The following is a 14,231-nucleotide window of genomic DNA, read 5'->3' as shown; positions in this document are numbered from 1 at the left end:
CATGTCATTCCCAGTTCCAAAATGGCAGCCGTGACCTCCTGAGGGTGTCACGGGAAGTCGTTGCCTTCATTTTGAACACGGAGCTACCAGGGGCAGGAACAACGCAGGATGCTCCTGCCCCAAAGAAGCTACTAGACCAACAGGGCCTATCTGTCCAGCCACGATCAGGGCACAGACCGTAGAAGTCTGCCCAGCACTGGCCTATCTGTTCAGCCACGATCAGGGCACAGACCGTAGAAGTCTGCCCAGTATCTGGGCACAGGCTATAGAAGTCTGACCAGCATTGGCTTATCTGTTCAGCCACGATCAGGGCACAGACCGTACAAATCTGCCCAGCACTGGCCTATCTGTTCAGCCACGATCAGGGCACAGACCGTAGAAGTCTGCCCAGTATCTGGGCACAGGCTATAGAAGTCTGACCAGCATTGGCTTATCTGTTCAGCCACGATCAGGGCACAGACCGTACAAATCTGCCAGCACTGGCCTATCTGTTCAGCCACGATCAGGGCACAGACCGTAGAAGTCTGCCCAGTATCTGGGCACAGGCTATAGAAGTCTGGCCAGCATTGGCCTTATCTGTTCAGCCACGATCAGGGCACAGACCGTAGAAGTCTGTTGGCACTGGTCTATCTGTCCAGCTCGATCAGGGCATGACTGATGAAGTCTGCCCAGCACTAGCTTTGCTTCCCAATTACTGGTGTTGCCATCCAATCACCGCTAAACTTGTTTGGTTCCATGCTTTCTATACAGGATAACTTTGTGTTTATCCCACATATTTTTGAATACCGTTACTGTTTTCAACACCACCTCCCGTGAGAGGGCATTCCATATATCTACCACCTTCTCCATGAAAAAGTACTTCCTGACATTATTCCTGAGTTGCCCCCTCCGCAACCTCAATTCATGTCCTCTAGTTCTATCACCTTCCCGTCTCTGGAAAAAATTTGTTTGTCAATTAATACCTTTCAAATATTTGCACTTCAGTGCAGGTATTAAGTACCTATATTTGGGGGAATTCTATATGTGGCGCTGAATGTTAAGCCCTACTTCCTTGCCAAATTATCAGCACGGAAAAGCATTCTAACAGTTGCAAGGCAACGAAATAGGACAGAAACGGCAGAGCCATACAAAAGCACACTTATGTGCCCATTTATAGAATGGGGCCTAAGTGTTTCCGTGCAGCCTCAAAGGGGGCGTGACCATGGGAGGGGCATGGGTGGATCAGCGGCATACCCTTAAAATGCGCACAGTGTTATCCAATCCAATCCTAGCTTATATTCCATTATTTCTCCACAAGAATTCAATGCAGATTACAATAGACATCTCAGTCAGATGGAAATATTAAATAATGTAAACTAAAAGAGCAATCTAAAACAAATATTCCAAACTCAATCAATTTCTGATTACAAAAAAGCTTTCAATTGTTTTCTAAATAAAAGGTAAGAAAAAATAGACCTTATCTGATGAGGAATGCCATTCCGTATTTTTACTGCTAGGTATTTAAGAGAGTTATTTAAATAACTCTTAAGTTTAACATCTCGAGGACTTGGAAACATTAGAATGTATGTGTGTACAGATCGGAACACCTTTCTTGTAGACAATAAAAGACTCATGAACTGGATAACAGCACTTATACCCCACAATTTCCCACCGCTGGCAGGCTCAACATTTAAGTAGCAAACAGGCGAGTACAATAAATGGAAAGGGATAAGTGGGACAGAAAGGTAAAGGGATAGGAAAAAAGTAGGTAAGTCCGCAAGATCACTAGAGGGGTCGGAGTCCAGGAATCATTGAGGCAAGAAAGGATCTTTAGGGTAAGCTTGCCCAAATAAGTAGGTCTTGAGAGACTTCCTGAAAGTCAGATGATCTTGAACCGTTTTTACCGATTTAGGTAACGCATTCCACCAATGAATACTGACATAGGAAAAGGTGGAAGCTTATGCGGTTTTGTACTTGAGTCCAGAACACGCAGGGTAATGGAGGTTTAAGTAAGAATGAGCAGTTCTAAGTGAATTTCTTGGTGGTAAGTTGACAAGGGCATCCATATATAAACTTTATACGCAAAAAAACAAAACGTAAGCCAGTGCAACATGACAAGAAGAGGAGAAACTCTTTCAAATGTTTTAACTCTAAAAATCAATCTAGCCTCCATATTTTGAAGAAGCTGTAACCTCCCTAATAATTGCCCAGTAAGTCCCCAATATAAGGAGTTACAGTAGTCAAGGTACGGCAAAAGAACAGCTTGAGCTATACTTCTAAAGCTTTCAACACTAAGACTGGACTGGATCGCTCTAAGTTGACAGAAACGAAAATTTAATTTTTTCACCAGAACAGTAATTTGTTCTTCAAAGGTTAGTCTTAAATCCAGTATTATGCCCAGGACTAATTAATTGTAATTTTTACAATTTCACCAGTAGCAAGTTGTAAAATCTTCTGACGTAAGGAATCAAAATTCCCGAACCAAACAATATTAGTCTTTTGCCTGTTCAACTTTAGAAAATTCATACTGGCCCACAAATCAATCACAGAGATATGTTTAATTAGCATTTCCATAATATCCTCAGTAGAGGAGTGTGGTAGCCGTGTTAGTCCACTCTTAAGGTTATCAATAGAAATCAAACAAAATAAAACATGGAAAAGAAAATAAGATGATACCTTTTTTATTGGACATAACTTAATACATTTCTTGATTAGCTTTCGAAGGTTGCCCTTCTTCGTCAGATCGGAAATAAGCAAATCTCATAGCACCTAAAGCAGAACATAATAAAAAAAATATCATCTGCATAGGACAATATTTGAAAGCCAGAAGAAGTAAGTGGCTTCATGTAGACATTAAAAAGCAATGGGGATAGAGGTGATCCCTGGGGGACTCCACACCCAGGTAGCCAAGAGTCTGGAACATTCTATTCTTGTGAACCACGTATGTTCTCTTCCCCAGAAACTCACCAAACCATTTAAACACTTTTCCACCTATTCTACAAGCCAATGAAGCATCAATGAATGATCAGTGGCATGAAAGGCTGCAGAGATATTAAGATTGCAAAAGAGCAACCTGACCAGCCCTACTTAGAATATGCTTTACTTCAGCTAAGGAGCAAAGTTTCTGTACTATTTATTTATTTATATTTTGCTCACACCTTTTTCAATAGTAGCTCAAGGTGAGTTACATTCAGGTACTCTGGATATTTCTTTGTTCCAGGAGGGCTCACAGTCTAAGTTTGTACCTGAGGCAATGGAGAGCTAAGTGACCTGCCCAAGACCACAAGGAGCAGCAGTGGGATTTGAACTGGCCACTTCTGGACTGCAAGATCAGTGCTCTAACCACTAGGCCACTCCTCCCTCCATAGACCAGTAAAAAAGGATTTAAACAAAATCTAAATAAATGACGTGAGTTGATCCCGCTGGGCAGGGCAAAAGATAAACGAAGGATACTTCGGGATCTTCTCGAATACTATAAGCACCTGCAGCCAGCAAAGAGATTAACTCCAGTCTTAAAGTAGTACTTAACAGATTCGGGAGATCCCAGGGATCCCGCAGATCCGGCTTTTACATCGTCCCGCTAGGTACCCCTGGGAGGTACCCAGAGTTATCTTATGCCAGTGATTGAGGATAGAACCAGCCCAAGTAACGAACTGGTACCAAAGACATATCACTGGAAACATGCGCTGCCTCCAAACATGACATACACACGTACTGAACAACTTGTGTATGCCAAGAAAAAGAGGCGGAAGCCATGTTGAGAAAAATGCAAACAATTATTAACAAGAACAAATTCCCGACAACCCAGGGAGTGCCAGCCACGGGCCTATAATTATCACTGTAGTCAAACCTGCACTAGCAGATTTGGGAATGGGAGTAAGAATTATCCCAGAGATGGAATGGTGCGGATCGGCGCCCAACTTGTATGTCGGGATTTACACCTGGTTTCAGTTGGTGTAATTCCTTGTGCCCAAAGTTGAGCGCGAATCCTGGCACTATGCGCTATTCTGTAAAGGGCACCAATCACAGAACACCTGTTATATAATATGATTTAGAGCCACTATTTTCAGCGCAAAATTTTGAGTGCCATTTACTGAATATAGCCCATTGTTTGTGCATGCCAGCGGGATTTTCAAAGGGTAAGATTACAGCCCCACGGGCTGTAATTTCTGACACTCCTCTGCTTGCTGGGATCTCCTATCAGCTCTTGCCTCCGGGCACCTAAAATCTTAAATGTGACCCTGTCTTAGGGGCCAATATCTTAGGGCCAATGTTCAAAGCTTACCAGGCTTGTAATGTTCCCTTTTGACCAGTTTTAGCCGGTTTTGCGCATACGTTATCGTTCGCCTAATGGTCAAAGGGTTTTGGCACTGCTTCTACCGTTTGCAAAAGCAGTGGCTGAAAAGTAGATGCAAATGTATTAAAATGAGTTCATTAGTATTAAAACGAGCATCCCTTGTGAGATGCACAGACGTTTCCATGCAGTGCATAGAAGGGAGCGCCTACCTGTAACGTTCAAAATTTTCTGGCAGGTCCGAAGTGGTGTTACATGTGAAAGGGCAGGTTCTCGGTGGTCTGCATATTTTAATAGCATTTGCATGTGTGTGTATCATATGCGTGCTGTTCCGCCTGGAACAGTAGTGTATCCTTAAAAAAGAACGTATTCTGGCTGCCATACACAAAATATAACAATAAAAAAATCTACTATAATAAAACTCACCCTCAACATTCTGAAGACAACGTTCTGAAGTCATTCAGTCACTCACTGAAGGGTTCATGGATTCATGGTGGTGAAGCCAGAACACTGACCATGTCTCTCTGCCCCGCCCTCGCATGACGGACCAATCAGAAAAAACACCCTCAACATTCTGAAACACAAAGGACCATCACAACACCGTTCCCAGGCAACACTAGGCACCGTAAGACGGACCAATCAGAGGAAACTACGTGACAATAAGGGAGGAGCATTCCCCAGCAGAATGGCTCATTATCTGTGCAGCACGGAGAGCACAGAACCACCGCTGGAACGAAAGAAGAATATTCCTGCTGTGGGTATGTGCAAAAATAGACCGGGGGGGAGGGGGGGGAGAAATTTTTAAATGCCTAATGCCAGTACTGAAGAGTGCCAGAGGGCCTATAGCACAGACTATATTTGGGATCGCTTGACATGGAGTCAGAGGAGCCGGAAAACAACATGCCCGTCACCATCTGGGACGTGGGCGAACAGGACAAGCTGCGGCCCAGCTGGAAGGATTACCCGCGACCCAGCCAGCAGCAAACAGTGACCAAGGAAGGGGGAGGAGTACTCCTTCCCTGCCTAGGAATCGCTGGAGACTGGCTGCCAAACTAACGAAACAACCGCACACCGACGCACCACCTCCATCATTCGAAAGGCATCCACTCTTTCTTCAACAGAAATGCAAACTAATAATACAAAACAAACAAAGAATACATGATTTCTCAGGCGGCTGCAGGAAACTCCACACCCCCTTCCTCTTCCCCTTTTGCCGAAGCGGCCAAGGACGTGCCCAACCATCCCCAGCCTCAGGCAAGCTCTCTCCCACCTCGGGGATTCCCCGAGCACCCGGAAAAAGACGGCGCTAATTCCTGCAGCGCATAAATGTTCCAGCATTCCCCTGCAGCCGGCCTGAAATGGACCAAACATACCGGATCACCCCGACGGCCCGAGACCGTGCTCTTCTCCCTTCCACCAACTTAAAACAACCATCCCCGTCCTCAGGCAAGCCGTCACCCACCTCCAGAATGCCCAGAAACCCCAGCCCAATGGAAAAAGATGGCGCTGCTTCCAACAGCACATTTCTCTTCCAGCATTCCCCTACAGCAGCCCTGAAACGGCCAAAAAATACCGACAGACAAAGAACGTGCTCCTCTACCTTCCGCCCATCTAAAACAACACTGCTGCCTCAGCACAACACAAAAAAAAAAACATGGAAAAAAAAAACAACAACACTCAACAAAGGCTGACCCCCCTACAACCACATTTACATTTCACCAACAGAAAGACCCCCCTCCACAAACCTCCTTGACAGACAAAACCACACACACACAATACAACAGAAACACACCCTCAAAGCCACACACCAATCCAACCCACTTTGCCAGCACAGCACAGCACATCCCCCAACCCCCAAGCAAAAAACAAAACAAAAAAAGACACACATCAACAACCTGCACACACACCGTACCCTCACACACACACACAAAATAACTCTGTGACACATACACACACACACACACACACACACAAAAAACCCCACATGCTAGCGCCCGTTTCATTGGTTTTGGAAACGGGCCTTTTTTACTAGTAAAGACAATAAAAAGACAAACAAAAAAAAAAGTAACCAAAAGAATCGTCCATGAACATGTGCATATAATGTACACTTTTACAGCAGAATCCAAAGAGCAATTGCCATTTTCAAATCAGGTTCTGTTTTTATTTTGTCTTTTTATTTTATTTCGACTCTTTTCCTGTATAATGGAACACATCTACTGCACTTGTTTGCCTGCCTCCCCCCTCCTCCTCCTGTTCCTCTGGCCTGGGCATTCGCAGAACATCGACACTTACCATGAGCGTTCTGCACATGTGCCATTTACTTTGAGCATTGATCATTATTCCTTGTTCAGTAAGTTCAGCCTCCACTATGAACACATGCGGCTATTAATGATAAAGGATTTGGGGCTGTTGCTCTTGGACTCTACACATGACCTGTGCTTCTTTCTACTTAAAACGTTGTGCTCCTGGCTTTTAAGGGTTTAGGGAAGAACAAGGCTGAGGTATCATAACATCATTCTTGATTTTCCAGTGTACTTCCTGTATCTTCGAATCCAGACATCTGGCTACAGCAGTGCCAATTGATGACAAGGCCTGTTTGGAAAAATCCTTGGCTCATATGTAGTATAAGCCCAACATAATACACAACAAGAAGGGGAAAGCTCGGTCAGAGTCAACCTCAATGGCACTGCAAAAAGCGAGCAAAGACTTTGAATGTGATTAACAGCACCCAATCAAAAAAAGACAAAAAATGGGGGAAAAGACCAATCTGCTACTGCAAGCCTATAGCAATTAGACCATCCTGGTCATGTGTCTGCTCTCTATAATCATCGGTCAAAAACCCCCCCAGCCAACCACAACGGTTGTGCAAAATTATTTGTATCTCTTTTTATTTTTTTCTTGAAAATTTTTTTTTAAAAATTGCATCATGCATCAATTTGAAAAAAGAAAAAAAGGAATATATAACTGTGTAACCAGTGCATCCCACTGCCAAACATATAAAAATAAATAAAAGTTCAGCTTAACTTAACTGGCTGAGCTTGACTGTATGTAGTTACCCCGAATGGCAACCGAGACCCAACGGACCCGTTTCACCAAAAGGCTTCTTCAGGGGACACAGGATTCCCAATTCGTGGATACCAGTTCAGGCTCAGCAGTGGCACTTAACAAGTGCTCCGTCTATTAGAGCTTAATTGCTATAGGTTTGCAGTAGCAGGTCATTAGTTTCTGAGGTTTTTTCCCACCATTTTTTGTCTTTTTTTTGATTGGGTGGTGTTAATCACATTCAACGTCTTTGCTCGCTTTTTGTAGTAGAAGCCCAACATGCCATAAGACTTTTTCCATGCTCTCAGGTGTTCAGAATTGGCATCTGGACCCTCATATTTCCCTTCTCTGCAGTGCTCCCAGGGAGTCTTCAGGCCTATGTTTTTTTTTAAATCTGTAGGACAGGAGAGGTAACACTGTACTGTTTTTTGTTTGTTTGAAAGATTCTGTACCTTCCTTCCCTCAGTAACCGGATACTCATGGCAGTATATCCAGTGAACTGAGAGAGTAAGCTGTGATTATACATCTTGGTATTAATTTTAAAAATCTTTCCTTGTTCACTTCTTTGAATGGAATGGGAGGGCTCTTGTCATCTGGGTAAGAGCGCCACATAGTGGCAGCTGCAGATAACAGCTATACATAGGATGCAAACATGAAAAGAGTTTATCTGTTGTGTTGCATAGCATCTGCTCCAATAATGCTTAAGTCAGAAGTGGAAATGAATTTTCAGGTTTGTGGAGTTGAAATGGCACATCTAGTAATGGACTTTCCTCTTAGGCAGGGAGGAATGTAAGTTGTAACGAGTCAATGAGAAATGTGATTGATGATAAAGAAGATAGGGATGTACACAGCCAAAAAAATTGTTCTGAGTTTGTTTTCAGATTTTCTGACATTTTTTCTAGAATTTCCTGTGATGTTTTTCAATTTGTTTCACACATTCATTGTAATAACCTTTTTTGTATGAACATTAGAACTTACATGTGCAAACCATCATACATCTATGCACATACATTCGATTGTGTGCATACTAAACATTTTTAAACGCTGAAGTGAATTCAATGCATTGTAACGACAATACTTATTTGAGTTCACTCATTAAATGGTTGCATACATCTAAGTACTAATCATTAACAACCGTTACCAATTTATAAACAATCTTTATTTAAACATATTATCTCATTATTATATATTCACTATTGTTTGAAAATTCCTCAAAACACTATCAAACACACTCACTCATTCATTTCTTTCACACACAATTATAAAATCACATAAATACATTCACCTACTACTACTACTACTACTATTTAGCATTTCTATAGCGCTACAAGGCATACGCAGCGCTGCACAAACATAGAAGAAAGACAGTCCCTGCTCAAAGAGCTTACAATCTAATAGACAAAAAATAAATAAAGTAAGCAAATCAAATCAATTAATGTGAACGGGAAGGAAGAGAGGAGGGTAGGTGGAGGCGAGTGGTTACAAGTGGTTACGAGTCAAAAGCAATGTTAAAGAGGTGGGCTTTCAGTCTAGATTTAAAGGTGGCCAAGGATGGGGCAAGACGTAGGGGCTCAGGAAGCTTATTCCAGGCGTAGGGTGCACCTATAGTGCATCACCTCCAAAGAGTTATAACCCCCACAATTCTAAACACTTAATTGGTTCAGACAATTTGCATATATCTATGACTTTACTTTCATCTCTAATTGCAGGTCACTTCACAGTTATTTCTCCTATAGATTCACATTATACTTTTCATAGTCTTTAGAAACTTGTTCAATCAATAGGAGTCAATGTAAACATTAATTGCACCGTAACCTGTAATCTGAAATGTTCATCCACTTAATCATCCTAATTGTGCAGCCATAACCCTCATCGGGTAGACAGCCTCCAGTCTTCTTTCAAAACAATTTCTTCCTAAAGCAATAGGTTCATGTCCTTACAACACGTTACTCTCCTCGTCTCTTTGAGGAATGCACATTTCTAAAAGAAGGGTGATTCTTCAACTAATAATGTTACTTCATATAACAGCACATTGGAGGTGTTAATTCTTCTCTCTCCAGACTGTTGGACTGAGTGTTAAATTCCAGGGCTGTCCAAGCAATGATCTGATAGCTGGATTGAGAACTAGTAGGATTCTGATAATCAAAAAAGGAAAAGTGGAATAACAACAATCCACTGCAGAATTCCACTTGGAAAGTTTTAGTGTCAGTCAAATTTGTTTTTAAATATATTTTTACATATATTTTAAAATATGCAATAGTTGGTATATTAAATGGAGGGAAATGGTGCATTTTAGCATGTCATAAAATACGTGACATTTTCATTTTCAGAGAGTTATTGGTTACACTTTAGGAGGTTTTTATGGCCCTTGAAGTTTCTGTCCTTTCTAAGTCAACTCAACATGTAATTAAACTCTGGAATTTGTTGCCAGAGAGTATGGTAAAAGCTATTAGCTCAAACACAAACTCCACAAAAGTGGAGAATGCCTGAATCCTGCAGAAAATCAGAGAAACAGATTGATGGCTCTTCATGACCAAACCATGGAACACTAAAAAGTTAGAACAATACTTCTTTATTGATGGTAACTAAAGACTTGACATTGCACCATGTTTCAGTTAAATGGGCCTACCTCAGGAGACTAGAAATAAAAAATACATACACAATTAAAATACATTAAGATACACTGGTAACAATAGAAATAATAATAATAATTCAAAGATGCTCTGAACATATTATAGTAGATGACGGCAGAAAAAGACCTGCACGGTCCATCCAGTCTGCCCAACAAGATAACTCATATGTGCTACTTTTTGTGTATACCTTACCTTGATTTGTATTTGTCCCTTTGCTGGACAGACCGTATAAGTCTGCCCAGCACTAGCCCCGCCTCCCAACCACCAGCCCCTTGATTTGTATCTGTCATTTTCAGGGCACAGACCGTATAAGTCTGCCCACCACTAGCCCCGCCTCCCAACCACCAGCCCCTTGATTTGTATCTGTCTTTTTCAGGGCACAGACCGTATAAGTCTGTTATAAATAATAAAATGGTAAAACAATCAATCTCTAAAAAAGAACAAATAAAAAATGATAATTCAAAAACTGGATAAATAGAGTACCAGGACAGCTACATGAAACCATAAGGGTAAATGAATACAAAAATGAATGAATAGTGAATATACTATACAAAGTATCATTACATGATTTAGAGTAAGGTATTCTATCTAATTGCTCCAAATCAACAGGATTTAAATGAGTCTTTGAACTGTTATATTATCATTTAATTATGTGTAGCCTCATAAGCCAAGGGTACCTTTTTTCACATTAGGACACCACTGACTGACATTCATCATCGGCTACCACCACCTACCCAACACCGCAGAGAAAAACTCTCCTATCTATATCTAATCATGAGAGAAAAATCTGCAATGTTTAGGCTTATGGGAAAAACCAATTTTATAAATCCACAGTTCAAATGCTCATCAAATCCTAAATTTGACCCATAAAACTCTATAATAGGTCTAAAAAAGAAGAAAAAATGTAATTCAACATTGAAAAATACAAAAACATCAGCCAGGTTAAACAGTTCTATATGTGCACTTAGCTTTGCCTTGTTCCAAAAAGCTCAATCACTGTTTATATTCTCTTTAAATACATCCATGGCTGTAACTTCTTAAAGTCCACGTTTTACTCCCACTCTTTCTTATTCCTCGACAGAATTAGGACTCCCACTGTTTCGCTCACTTCATCAGGAGAAAAAATAAGAAAGCACAATACATTTCTCTTCATATCCATAACGACACAAAATGGCGAATGTTTTTATAGGACGCCCAGAGGGAGACTCTTTCTCCCACTGACGTCATTCAGTACTTCCTCTGCCCTGAACCAATCGGTAAAAGGCTAAGTGCACATATAGAACTGTTTAACCTGGCTGATATGGGCTCCTGTGCTAACCACGTGCTGCTAGTTATCACTGGGTTACTGCTGCGCAAGCCATTTCTGGGGGTTTTTTTTTTTTTGGTTACATTTGTATCCCGTGCTTTCCCACTCATGGCAGGCTCAATGTGGCTTACATGGGGCAATGGGGGGTTAAGTGACTTGCCCAGAGTCACAAGGAGCTGCCTGTGCCTGAAGTGGGAATCGAACTCAGTTCCTCAGGACCAAAGTCCACCACCCTAACCACTAGGCCACTCCTCCACTGTTGCTACTATTTGAGATTCTACATGGAATGTTGCTAGTGGAATAGCAACATTCCATGTAGAAGTCGGCCCTTGCAGATCACCAATGTGGCCGCGCAAGCTTCTGCTTCTGTGAGTCTGACGTGCAGGACGTCAGACTCACAGAAACAGAAGCCTGCGCAGCCTTCTACATGGAATGTTGCTAGTGGAATAGCAACATTCCATGTAGAATCTCAAATAGTAGCAACAGAACTTCAAATAGTAGCAACATTCCATGTAGAATCTCCAATAGTAGCAACATTCCATGTAGAATCTCCAATAGTATCTATTTTATTTTTGTTACATTTGTACCCTGCGCTTTACCACTCATGGCAGGCTCAATGCGGCTTACATGGGGCAATGGAGGGTTAAGTGACTTGCCCCGAGTCACAAGGAGCTGCCTGTGCCTGAAGTGGGAATCAAACCACCCTAACCACTAGGCCACTCCTCCTCTTTCTTTTTCCCCTGGAAATGGCACATGCTGGGTGCGGGACTACCGCTGGTGGCTGCGTTGGGCCAGTGGTAGTCCAGGAAGAGCAAGCGGTAAGCCCGCATTGGGCTTACCGCCGCTCTTTAAAAGGGCCCTAAGTTAGGCACAGAATGTACACATTTAATTATTTATGGGTGCACTATTCTTACTAGGAGCTTTGCTTGATGAATGAAGTGCACTGCATCACCCTATTAGTGGTTGTTCATGATGACCACCTCATGGGTGAGTTAGTTATCTGAGGGAATTTCTCCCATTTATAACTAGTCTTGTTTCCTGGTTTTTGGTTTGCGTTTTCTAGTTTTATACCAGTGAAACTGGTTTTATCATCAAGTGTTTGGATAACATGTGAACGAGCATTACAAATTAATATGTAAGAACTTGCCATTCTTTAACAAAAATGTAGATCGATCTTGAAAGAGTGCTTGTACATCACTGTAATAGGACCGAGTAACTAGAGGCAAAAATATAAATACGTATGAATGGAGTATGAACTGTACCTTTGCAAAGACCTTTCTCTAATGTCTTCTCGAAAATCCGAGTTTATGCTAGGTCAGCAGCACAGCTGATCTGAAATGTTGGCATAGAGAGTGTTCAGCCTAAAGCAGTTAGCTCAGCAGGGTTTAAAAAAGGTTTAGATAATTTCCTAAAAGAAAAGTCCATAAGCCATTACTAAGATGGAGTTTGAAAATTCCACTGCTTATTTCTAGGATAAGCAGCATAAAATCTGTTTTACTGTTTTGGGATATTGTAAGGTACTTGTGACCTGGATTGGCTACTGTTGGAAACAGGATACTGGGCTTGCTGGACCTTTGGTCTGTCCCAGTATGGCAATGCTTATTCTTATGTAACTCATTGATCTACATGTGATCATTTTGACAGGGACTTTCACGCCATTTTCCTCCATTTAATGTAACGACTATTGGATATTGTAAGACATATATAAAAATATATTTAAAAACAAATTTGATTGGCACTGAAATTTTTCAAGTGAGATTCTGTTGTGGGTAACTGGTAGGATTCTCCCAATGTGAGAGGGTCCAGGATTGCTCCAGAGGCAGAGGTGAGACAAGTTTGGGGCATACGGCTTAATTACAATCTCCTAAACTACTTGCCACCAAAAATGCCCGGTTAGCCCCGGACAGGTGATTAAAATGGCCAGGAGCCTCTCCTGGCTATTTTAATCATTCTGAATACTGGGCCCTCATAGATTTGCATTTTCTGACAGTACAATACAGATCCTAATCACTTTCTAAGAAGCTGACGGATTCTTGTTGGCATATAAATGCTAATATTCTAGTCATTTATGAATGTATGTGAATAACCATGTGTGTAAATGAGCAGTTTCCAGCTACACAGTATTCTACAAATGTTTTTGACCTTATACTAGGGACAGGACTGACAGCATGCTATTTTCTTTGTATTCTGCTAAATACAAAATTGAAAGATATACATTTCCAAAAAAGCATACATCCATGAGCATGTCCCCCTTTCCCTCCCATCCATGAGCAGATATCTCCCTCTCCTCTCCAACCCCTTCTATCCATATGCTGTATTTCCCACTTTTCCCTCCTCTCCATATATGTCCCCCTCGCCAATCTTTTTCCAGCCTCTCTCCACCTACCTTTTTTAACAACCTCCTCCTTCTACCCAAACACCTCAATCCACCTGTCCTCCCCTCCCATCACATAGCTTATCATGTCCTGTTGGTCTAGTGGCCTCCTCTGGGCAGAAAATAACCCCCTCTTTCCTGCTCGGTGCTGCCGCTGACCTGCTCACTGCCAGCGCTGCTTCAAAATGGCTGCCAAGACTTCCAAGCAGTGGCCTCGTGAGACTTGAGGCCACCACTTGAAGTCTCGGCAGCCAAGCGGCACCTGCAGGTCAGCGGCAGCGCCAGGCAGGAAGAGTGGTATTCTTTCCTGCCCCAAAGAGGCGACTAGACTCGAGAATGACATAGGGACAAAGTTTGTCCCTGACCCCACCCCACCCCCGTGAGCTTTGTCCCCGTCCCTGCATGCTTTGTTCCTTGCCCCATGAGCTTTGATTTCCATCTGCACAAGCCTCAAACTGGACACTGTTGCCACATTTAGAATGACTATGGGTAGAATTTCTGCATGAAGAAAGTCCTTTTCTCATTATTTAATACCTCACTGCATTCCACAAAACAAAAGGAGCAAGTTCCCAACCATCTTCTTCTTTTGATGCAGGCACAGGA

At 42.1% G+C, this 14,231-nt stretch overlaps 1 protein-coding gene and 1 non-coding gene across 3 annotated transcripts in view; one reads left to right on the top strand and one right to left on the bottom strand.

Annotated features, from left to right (window-relative positions):
- Nucleotides 1-14,231, top strand: part of HIPK2 (homeodomain interacting protein kinase 2) — a 283,961-nt gene that overhangs the window by 247,017 nt on the left and 22,713 nt on the right. The gene's annotated exons all lie outside the window — the stretch shown is intronic.
- Nucleotides 3,590-3,725, bottom strand: LOC115478266. The gene has a single exon (XR_003943483.1). It is a non-coding gene; the product is annotated as a small nucleolar RNA SNORA57 (small nucleolar RNA).

The sequence above is a fragment of the Microcaecilia unicolor genome, chromosome 9 (assembly GCF_901765095.1).
Source record: "Microcaecilia unicolor chromosome 9, aMicUni1.1, whole genome shotgun sequence".
Taxonomy (NCBI): Eukaryota; Metazoa; Chordata; class Amphibia; order Gymnophiona; family Siphonopidae; genus Microcaecilia; species Microcaecilia unicolor.
The sequence above is the reverse complement of the archived record's forward strand: the minus strand, read 5'-3'. Positions and strand labels throughout refer to the sequence as shown.